The 10871-nt window shown below is 41.1% G+C and overlaps 1 protein-coding gene across 1 annotated transcript in view; it reads right to left on the bottom strand.

The window, feature by feature from the left end:
* Positions 1 to 5877: 5877 nt before the first annotated feature.
* The window catches only part of LOC115138835 (metastasis-associated protein MTA1-like), an 84088-nt gene continuing 79094 nt past the window's right edge, over positions 5878 to 10871 (bottom strand). Inside the window, exon 18 of the mRNA XM_065025812.1 lies at positions 5878 to 6614. The gene's annotated coding sequence lies outside the window, so the exon portion shown is untranslated. The remainder of the gene's footprint in view (positions 6615 to 10871) is intronic.

The following is a 10871-nucleotide window of genomic DNA, read 5'->3' as shown; positions in this document are numbered from 1 at the left end:
TTAAGCTTTATTTAAATAGGCAAGTCAGTTAAGAACAAATTCTTATTTTCAATGACGCCTAGGAACAGTGGGTTAACTGCCTGTTCAGGGGAAGAACAACAGATTTGTACTTTGTCAGCTCAGGGATTCGAACTTGCAACCTTTTGGCTACTAGTCCAACGCTCTAACCATTAGGCTACCATGCCGCCTGTAGCGCATATAAAGCACCCACAAATTACCGGTGGCTGAAAACACAGTCATCACCGGATGAACGAGTGATGCATTTCCGGCTAATGGTGGTCCATTTAAAAATTATTCCTGCCGCCCTTGCCCTGCAAGTGTATACGCGTTACAAGAGTCATCAGAAGTGTCCACTTAAATTGAGGGAATAGGGTGTGCATTTTAAGTGTTTGGACCGTAGCCTCGTCAGTTGTACAACTGAATGCCTTCAACTGAAATGTGTATTCCACATTTAACCCAACCCCTCTGAATCAGAGAGGTGCGGATGGCTGCCTTAATCGATATCCACGTCTTCTGCCCCTCTGTTCTCCTTGTGCGGAAGACATGGATGTCGATTAAGGCAGCCCCTCGCACCTCTCTGATTCAGAGGGTTGGGTTAAATGCGGAAGCGCTTCTACTCACGACCGCTAAAGCTGTAAACACAGGCCAGTGTAAAGTAAATGGCACAGATCATATATAGGAATGGTCTATTTGCATATAGGCCTGCTGCAGCTCTGATTGGTTATGCTGCACCAGTCTGTGTAGAGTACTGGCTGAGTAGTTCGTGTCAATGCAATAGAATCCTTCTCCGATGCGTTCTGCCTACAACCAAATTCTGTTGCATAGTTTGTTTGGTTTCGGTATGTTGTATTTAAAGTGGCTAATATTGAGTGTTACGATAGGCAGAATAAAGGATAACGTTGAGTGTTAACAGGGAAAACTATAGAACAGTGGTCACCAACCTTTTCTGAGTCAAGATCTCTGAGTCAAAATGCAAGCCGAGATCTACCGCTCAGATTATTTTTTAACATTACTTAAAAAACGTAAACCTACGCAACATTAACCAATTAAAACAGTACTGTAACAATGAGGAATGTGCAGGAAACTATAGGTCCAATACATTACCACCGCATATCGGCTTTGCTTGAATTGCCCTGCCAATGCATTGTTGTTCGTGCCATAATTATTATTTTGTCTATATTAAATCTAAATTTGATGCAGACTGTATGATCACACCGGTAATATATCAGTTATTGTATTACTTATGAAGCACAGCTGAGTGAGCATACATTTACATAATTAGCTTTGTATTTTTATTTTACTAGGCTGATGGTGCCTGTATCTGATCGGTCGGTATCAGCGAAGGGAGAGAGCAGCAGACTGAGGGTCAGCCTCTCGACATCCCTCTGCTCTCTTTCCTCAACGGACCAAAAAGGGAGTCTTTCAGCTCATGGCGAAACTGGAGTCGTTATTTCTGCCTCGTGTACAAATGACTGGTGTTACTCCTATGAGCAGAGAAAGTGAAATATTCCTCGACACTCATAAAAAACAGCATCTCTTTGCTGTATTTGTTGACAGTCACTCTCTAGTCGTGGTTTTAAACGTTTTCAAATCTCACAGTATCAACTTTGCTTAATGCCTGCTACTTTATTGCAGACACCGTCATCTGTGCCATCCGATTGGCCAGCGGTAACAATATAATGCACTTGATTTGCTCTCTGGGCCCGCCCGGAAAACAGCGTTTGTGCCTTCTTCAGACACATGAAATGGTTCAAAATAGCAACATTTCGCCAACCCGCGCGCAGAGCAGCTGAATCGGGTGCACCTACATACAACGGACATAGACAAAAAAATAGGAACACAAGGCTTTATCGTTGTTGTTTTTTTACAGAAATGTTTGGCGATGTACTGGGAACGCTTTGGAGATCGACCAGTCGATCGCGATTGACGGGTTGGTGACCACTGCTCTAGAAAGTTGAGTGAAGTTACAATCTCGTGCTTCTCTCTGTGGCCTTATATTTCTGCGCTGCAGTCCCGGGGGAGCTGCACGGCAGCCTCGGTACCACTGCGCGCGCCTGCAGTTTGGCTGTAAGGTCCCAGTCGAACACTTTAGTTTGTCATTCTGTGTTCAGGCATATTTAAAATATGAATATTTTAGTTGTCTGCTGTGTGAACAGTATAGGAATACCAGGTGTTAAAAGCAGAGGTACCCCATCCACAAATTATAGTCACTTTACAAGAGAATGCAGAGTTTAGCTGTTCATTTCATTTCAGAGAAACTTGAATTACAACCTCATCTCTACAACTGTCAAAGACAGAACAGAACCTCTGTCTTTCTCCTTCACACAGACAAATTAGATATTAGGTGACCGCCAAGGCAACATTGATTTTGGAGGGGGCAGGGCTAGACTTCTGGAAGTACTATATTCCAGCAGCATACCAATGCTGGCTTGCTTCTGAAGCTAAGCAGTGTTGGTCCTGGTCAGTCCCTGGATGGAAGACCAGATGCTGCTGGAAGTGGTGTTGGAGGGCCAGTAGGAGGCACTATTTTCACTGGTCTAAAAAATGCCCCAGGGCAGTGATTGGGGATACTGCCCTGTGTAGGGTGCTGTCTTTCGGATGGGATGTTAAACGGGTGTCCTGACTCTCTGAGGTTATTAAAGATCCCATGGCACTTATGGTGAGAGTAGGGGTGTTAACCTAGGTGACCCAAGGTCACCTAACAATCCCCAGTTTACAATAGGCTCATTCATCCCCCTCCTCTCCCCTGTAACTATTCCCCAGGTCGTTGCTGTACATGATAATGTGTTCTCAGTCAACTTACCTGGTAAAAGAATGGATACCTTAAAAAATATATATACAGTTGAAGTCGGAAGTTTACATACACTTTGGTTGGAGTCATTAAAACTACTTTTTCAACCACTCCACAAACTATAGTTTTGGCAAGTTGGTCAAGACAACTACTTTGTGCATGACAAGTAATTTTTCCAACAATTGTTTACAGATTATTAAAATTATTATTCACTGTATCCCAATTCCAGTGGATCAGAAGTTTCCATACACTAAGTTGACTGTGCCTTTAAACAGCTTGGAAAATTCCCAAAAATTATTTCATGGCTTTAGAAGCTTCTGATGGGCCAATTGACATCATTTGAGTCAATTGGAGGTGTACCTGTGGATACATTTCAAGGCCTACCTTCAAACCCAGTGCCTCTTTGCTTGACATCATGGGAAAATCAAAAGTAATCAGCCAAGACCTCAGAAAAAAAATTGTAGACCACAAGTCTGGTTCATCCTTGGGAGCAATTTCCAAATGCCTGAAGGTACCACGTTCATCTGTACAAACAATAGTACGGAAGTATAAACACCATGGGACCACGCAGCCATCATACCGCTCAGGAAGGAGATGCGTTCTGTCTCCTAGAGATCAAATCAAAATCAAATCAAGTTTATTAATATAGCCCTTCGTACCTCAGCTGATATCTCAAAGTGCTGTACAGAAACCCAGCCTAAAACCCCAAACAGCAAGCAATGCAGGTGTTGAAGCACATTGGCTAGGAAAAACTCCCTAGAAAGGCCAAAACCTAGGAAGAAACCTAGAGAGGAACCAGGCTATGAGGGGTGGCCAGTCCTCTTCTGGCTGTGCCGGGTGGAGATTATAACAGAACATGGCCAAGATGTTCAAAAATGACCAGCATGGTCAAATAATAGGTCTGGGATAGGTAGCACGTCCGGTGAACAGGTCAGGAATCCATAGCCGCAGGCAGAACAGTTGAAACTGGAGCAGCAGCACGGCCAGGTGGACTGGGGACAGCAAGGAGTCATCATGCCAGATAGTCCTGAGGCATGGTCCTAGGGCTCAGGTCCTCAGTCAGAGAGAGAGAAAGAAAGAGAGAATTATAGAGAGCATACTTAAATTCACACAGGACACCGGATAAGACAGGAGAAGTACTCCAGATATAACAAACTACTGCAGCATAAATACTGGAGGCTGAGACAGGAGACTGTGGCCCCATCTGATGATACCCCCGGACAGGGCCAAACAGGAAGGATATAACCCCACCAACTTTGCCAAAGCACAGCCCCCACACCACTAGAGGGATATCTTCAACCACCAACATACCATCCTTAGACGAGGCCGAGTATAGCCCACAAAGATCTCCGCCACCGCACAACCCAAGGGGAGATGAACGTACTTTGGTGTGAAAAGTGCAAATCAATCCCAGAACAGCAAAGGACCTTGTGAAATGCTGGAGGAAACATGTACAAAATGATCTATATCCACAGTAAAACAAGTCCTATATCGACATAACCTGAAAGGCCGCTCAGCAAGGAATAAGCCACTGCTCCAAAACCACCATTAAAAAGCCAGACTACGGTTTGCAACTGCACATGTGGACAAAGATCATACTTTTTGGAGAAATGTCCTCTGGTCTGATGAAACAAAAATAGAACTGTTTGGCCATAATGACCATCGTTATGTTTGGAGGAACAAGGGGGAGGCTTGCAAGCTGAAGAACACCATCCCAACCGTGAAGCATGGGGGTGGCATCATCATGTTGTGGGGGTGCTTTGCTGCAGGAGGGACTGGTGCACTTCACAAAATAGATGGCATCGTGAGGGAAGAACAATTATGTGGATATATTGAAGCAACATCTCAAAACATCAGTCAGGAAGTTAAAGCTTGGTCGCAAATGGGTTTTCCAAATGGACAATGACGGCAAGCATACTTCCAATGTTGTGGTAAAATCGCTTAAGGACAACAAAGTCAAGGTATTGGAGTGGCCATCAAAAAGCCCTGACCTCAATCCTATAGAACATTTCTGGGCAGAACTGAAAAAGCATGTGGGAGCAAAGAGGCCTACAAACCTGACTCAGTTACACCAGCTCTGTCAGGAGGAATAGGCCAAAATTCACCCAACTTATTGTGGGAAGGATGTGGAAGGCTAACCGAAACGTTTGACCCAAGTTAAACAATTTAAAGACAATGCTACCAAAAACGAATTGAGTGTATGTAAACTTCTGACCCACTGAAAATGTGATGAAATAAATAAAAGCTGAAATAAATCATTCTCTCTACTATTATCCTGACATTTCAAATTCCTAAAATAAAGTGGTGACCCTAACTGACATAAGACAGGGAATTTTTGCAAGGATTAAATGTCAGGAATTGTGAAAAACTGAGTTTAAATGTATTTGGCTAAGGTGCATGTAAACTTCCGACTTCAACTGTATTCCACGTTTGGCTCCTGAGTGGCGCAGCGATCTAAGGCACTGCATCTCAGTGCTAGAGGCTTAACTACAGACCCTGGTTCGATTCCAGGCTGTATCACAACCGGACGTGATTGGGAGTCCCATACGGCGGCACACAATTGGCCCAACGTCATCCGGGTTATGGTTTGGCCGGGGTAGGTCGTCATTGTAAATAACAATTTCTTCTTAACTTGCCTAGTTAAATAAAGGTTTTTAAAAAAGTAAACTTGGACTCGGCCTTAGCATTGATTTGACTTCACCAGGTAAAAACAGCTCTTATGGAATTGACCCATACCCTGAACCTGACATACAGCCTGGTCTCTAAAAAATCTGTCATCAACAGAACCTGCGTGACCTGGAAGTGGTTTAGGAGAGAGGGGGCAGGGCAAAACCTCTAGCTGTTGTATTTCTGTTAACACAAGCATTGACATCACCACCACTCATAGCACCTCATATAGGGATGCGTCCCAAATGTCATCATATTCCATATATAGTACACTACTTTTGACCAGAACCCTGTGAGCCCTATATAGTGCACTACTTTTGACCAGAGCCATGGTCAAAACGAGTGCACTATATAGGGTGCCATTTGGGACGCCATATAGCAGTTCCAGAACCAGAACAGTAATCCCACACAAGGCAAAAAAAATCTATTATCATTTTAATTACATCATTGAAGCATAGATGCATTACTTGTGAAAAAGGTAGAAAAAACAGCATGTTTCAGTTTTTCTCAATAAGTTAAACCTCTCTGGTCAAATAGGGTCGGGCCTGCTCACAAAACAGAATCAGAATCCTCTTGAAGATTTCAAAATAATAATGAAAATAACCAAGGAAGTATACTTATGTCATTGAAATTAATGTTCATCTCCTTGCCATATGTTTAATAAACCTGTTAAAAAAAGATGCAAGTGGCTTATATTACAATACAGACGGTCCTTCTTTCACCCTTTTCCACAGGGGTTTTCCACGCAACAACGAAAGCAGTTTTCATGAAACTAAGTTTAATCTTTATTTTTATTTTTATTATCAACAATTAAACTTAAGCTTCGGGTTATAGTTGGTAAAAAAAATTAAACAAAAAATAAACAAAATAATAACGATAATAATAATTACAGTAATGACAGTAATAACAAGAAAGGTTAAGTAATAAACACAGTCCTGTACAGTCAGGCAGTCTTCTGATAGGCCACAGCCTTAGTTCTATTCCTTCCATTCCAAAAGACAATTGGTTGGTTGGTCTTTGACAGTTTGCAGGCTCATGCTGATTGTGTGAGATGGTGGCCAATCATTGATGGTGCTGCGGCCTCCAGCCCTGCTCCACTCAAATCCCCCCCAACTCCATCTTTGGATGTGGAAAAATGCCTTCCCATTTCATTTACCTGGGGTAAGAAAACACAAGAAGAGGGTTGAGACTTAATAATCCACTATATGATTGTAGTGCACAATACTGTATTATTTAACACACTGTTAATTGAATACTTTTGGAATATCTAGTATTTTATAAGCCCATATGGACAAATGCATCTTAATATATAATATATTATACAACGGGTGGTTCTAATCCTGAATGATGGTTAAAACCGCATTCCAGCCGGTGTCTATTCCACAAGTTACCACCGGCTAAATCTATGACGTTAAAATGCCTATTTACTCTGTTCCATCTGACTGCGCAATCCACTGTCTCATCAGCCCAGCCAGGCAATTTATAAACTTGATCTCGACTATAACCCTAGACATTATCTCTAATTTATTTTAGACTAACATGTAGTTTTCAACAGCAGAGATTTGTATGAACCTTGCTGTCTGTCTCTCCGACATTTGCAAAATTGTTTCAATGTTCAAATTTGATCTCCAGTTGCCCCATAGTAATGAACGTGTCTGGACGAGACACACAGGCAGGCAGCATTTCTCAGCCAGTCAAAATCATGAATCAGCTGGCATCATTTTTATGGATATAAACAAAGAAATGTCAATTGAAAAAAGGTTAAAAAAACAAGGTGCAGCTAGTTTGCAGTTTTTCTAGCTTCAGTTTGAAGTGTTTGTGTTAGCTGTGTTGTTGGATAGCTCCTCTGAACAACAGCGTCCTAATGAGAGAGCACATTTTCTATGCCAGGCAAAATCGCACCTCATTAGGTCATTATTATGGATGTATCCAAATAAATGTCACTAGAAAACAGCTTAAACAAATGAAAATGTATTAATTTTATTTTTTATTTCACCTTTATTTAACCATGTAGGCCAGTTGAGAACAAGTTCTCATTTACAACTGCGACCTGGCCAAGATAAAGCAAAGCAGTGCGACAAAAACAACAACATAGAGTTACACATTAAAAAAAGTAGTCAATAACAAAAAAGAAAAGAAAAATAGAAAGATATATGTACAGTGTGTGCAAATGTAGAAGAGTAGGGAGGTAGGCAATAAATAGGCCATAGAGGTCGAAAATAATTACAATTTAGCATTAATACTGGAGTGATATGTGTGCATATGGGGGTGAGGTAGTTGGGTGTGCTATTTACAGATTGGCAGTGTACAGGTACAGTGATCAGTAAGCTGCTCTGACAGCTGATGTTTAAAGTTAGAGAGGGAGATATAAGACTCCAGCTTCAGAGATTTTTGCAATTCGTTCCAGTCATTGGCAACAGAACTGGAAGGAAAGGCGGCCAAAGAAAGTGTTGGCTGTGGGGATGACCAGTGCAATATACCTGCTGGAGCGTGTGCTACGGGTGGGTGTTGTTATGGTGACCAGTGAGCTGAGATAAGGCGGAGCTTTACCTAGCAAAGCATATAGATGACCTGGAGCCAGTGGGTTTGGCGACGGATATGTAGTGAGGGCCAGCCGACGAGAGCATAAAGGTCACAGTGGTGGGTAGTATATGGGGCTTGGTGATAAAACGGATGGCACTGTGATAGGCTACATCCAGTTTGCTGAGTAGAGTTTTGGGGTATATTTTGTAAATGACGTCGCCAAAGTTAAGGATCGGTAGGATAGTCAGTTTTACGAGGGTATGTTTGGCGGCATGAGTGAAGGAGGCTTTGTTGCGAAATAGGAAGCCAATTCTAGATTTAATTTTGGATTGGACATGCTTAATGTGAGTCTGGAAGGAGAGTTTACAGTCTAACCAGACACCTAGGTATTTGTAGTGCAGCTGCAAATGCAGCTACTTTGCTGTTATTCTGGCTGAACTTTTTGACGTGACTGTAAGTTAGCCGTAGTTGGCTAGCTAGCAAACAAGGGATAAGAATGTAGCCAGTATGGCAATGGAAACATTTAGAACAAACAACAGGGTCGCGTCCATAGATACAGAACAAAAAGACTGAACGACTGCGTCTCTGGCAACCGAACCGATAGATCGAACGACCAGCCGGCTTGGGTATCGACCCTAGATATCGGGACTGTATCTTGTGGAAGGATGAAATAGTATGACTAAATTCATTTAAATAAATAAATAAAAATATGTCAATCATTATTTAAATATGTTGGTAACCCGTTGTATAAAGTGATAATGCCCTCGTCTCGGGCCTAACAACACCCAAAACGTTATATGCTCTGGTATTATCACTTCATTACACCACAGATCGTCATCCTGTCAACGGGACAGTTGTAAATCATGCAGCGCGTTGTGTCAAGATCTCAGATTTTAGAGAAACAACAAATTATCGGCTGAAAGATTATATATATGTTAATATAACTGCACTGTCCAATTTACAGTAGCTATTACTGAGAAAAAAATGCCATGCTATTGTTTGAGAAGGACTCCTAACAACAAAACAATTTTTTCACCGCGATAGTTTTGATAAATTCACCTCTGAAGGTGAAATGTGTACTTACATTCTGAAATCTTGCTCTGATTTATCATCCAAATGGCCCCAGAGATAACATAAAGTGTCGTTTTGTTAAATAAAATCCTTTTTCATATCCTAAAAAGGTCCATATAGCACGCACGATTGATTTTGTATTTCAAAGGAATCTGTGAAAATCTCACTCTAAACGTTGTTTGAATGAGTCTAATCACATTCGTTGTCTATTCCTCAGAGATCCTAGAAGGTAGCAAGACTTCACTATTTCATTAGGGGTGTAGTATATCCTATAGGACACCATATTTGGTCAGAGAGCGACGCCTTCATGGCACACCGATGACGCGGACGGCCATCTCTTGAACGACTGTATCTTTGTGAAATAAACAACAATCGGGGTCAAACAAAGCTTTACGGGAGTATCCTAAAACCGTGTACATGTCGTAAAATGTAGCTTCTAACCTTCTAACAGCATGCCTTTTCATTTTGGACAAAAATTATAAGGATATTCAGAGTTATGAAGTTATGAAAACTGGTTGTTTTGCAAATGTTGAACTTATAATATGGCTACTAATACTTGGAAAGCTAAATCAAAGTCCAAGTATACAGATTTGATGATATTCTTGCAGAAAAATGGAATATGAATGTGAATGTTTTCTTTACAATTTGCCCAAATGTACCTGGGGACTTCACACTAAAAGTCTTGTGGATCAGTCATACTCCAAGTTATCCATCTGAAACGTTGCACATACACTGCTGTCATCTTGTGGACACTATTAGAATTACATTCAGAGTGATGGCTATAACAGTGGCCTTTCTCTTGCATTTCAAAGATGGTGGTAAAAAAAAACACTGGTTGGTTTTTTCTTTGTATTTTCTTCTATCAGATCTATTGTGTTATATTCTCCAACATTCAATTCACATATACACAAACTTCAAAGTGTTTCCTTTCAAATGGTACCAAGAATATGCATATCCTTGCTTCAGGGCCTGAGCTAGAGGCAAGTTAGATTTGGGTATGTCATTTCGGCGAAAATTGAAAAAAATGGGGCTATCCCTAAGATTGATTGAAAACAGGATGCATGTTTTGGAATATTTTTATTCTGTACAGGCTTCCTTCTTTTCACTCTGTCATTTAGGTTCATATTTTATTACCTTTATTTAACTAGGCAAGTCAGTTAACCTGTTGCTTCTACCCTCTACTTTTTTGAACATTCTGTTAAAAATCGCGCAACATTTCAGCGCCCTGCTACTCATGCCAGGAATATAGTATATGCATTTGCTTAGTCTGTGTGGATAGAAAACACTCAGACGTTTATAAAACTGGTTAAATCACTGCTGTGGCTTTACCAGAACGGCATTTACATCGAAAAGCACAGGAAAAACTGATCACTGAAAATGGGAAAATATATCCATGCGCTACTTGAACCCATTGATAAAGGTGAACCACAATTAATTGACTGAGGTTGCAGTACCTACAGCTTCCACACGGTGTCTAGAGTCTTGTCATTTCCCTTCAAGTTTTTTCTTGGTCAAACACATGCAAGGCACCGTATTTCTTCAGGTCTAGGACCGGATATTTTCGTTGAGTTTCTAGCCGGACATTTTTCCAGACGGACAGCTAATGATCTTTACATCGCCTCCTGATGAATTTTATCGCTTATTAACGTTTACTAATACCTAAAGTTGCATTACAAACGTATTTCGAAGTGTTTTGTGAAAGTTTATCGTCGACTTTTTGAATTAAAAAAAATGACGTTACGTTTTGAAAACGCTGTTTTTTTCGTTTATCACACAGTCTACATATAACGATATCTTGGCTTTATATGGACCGATTTAA

The sequence above is a fragment of the Oncorhynchus nerka genome, linkage group LG12 (genome assembly GCF_034236695.1).
Source record: "Oncorhynchus nerka isolate Pitt River linkage group LG12, Oner_Uvic_2.0, whole genome shotgun sequence".
NCBI classification, from domain to species: Eukaryota; Metazoa; Chordata; class Actinopteri; order Salmoniformes; family Salmonidae; genus Oncorhynchus; species Oncorhynchus nerka.
This window is presented reverse-complemented; position numbering and strand designations above follow the sequence as displayed.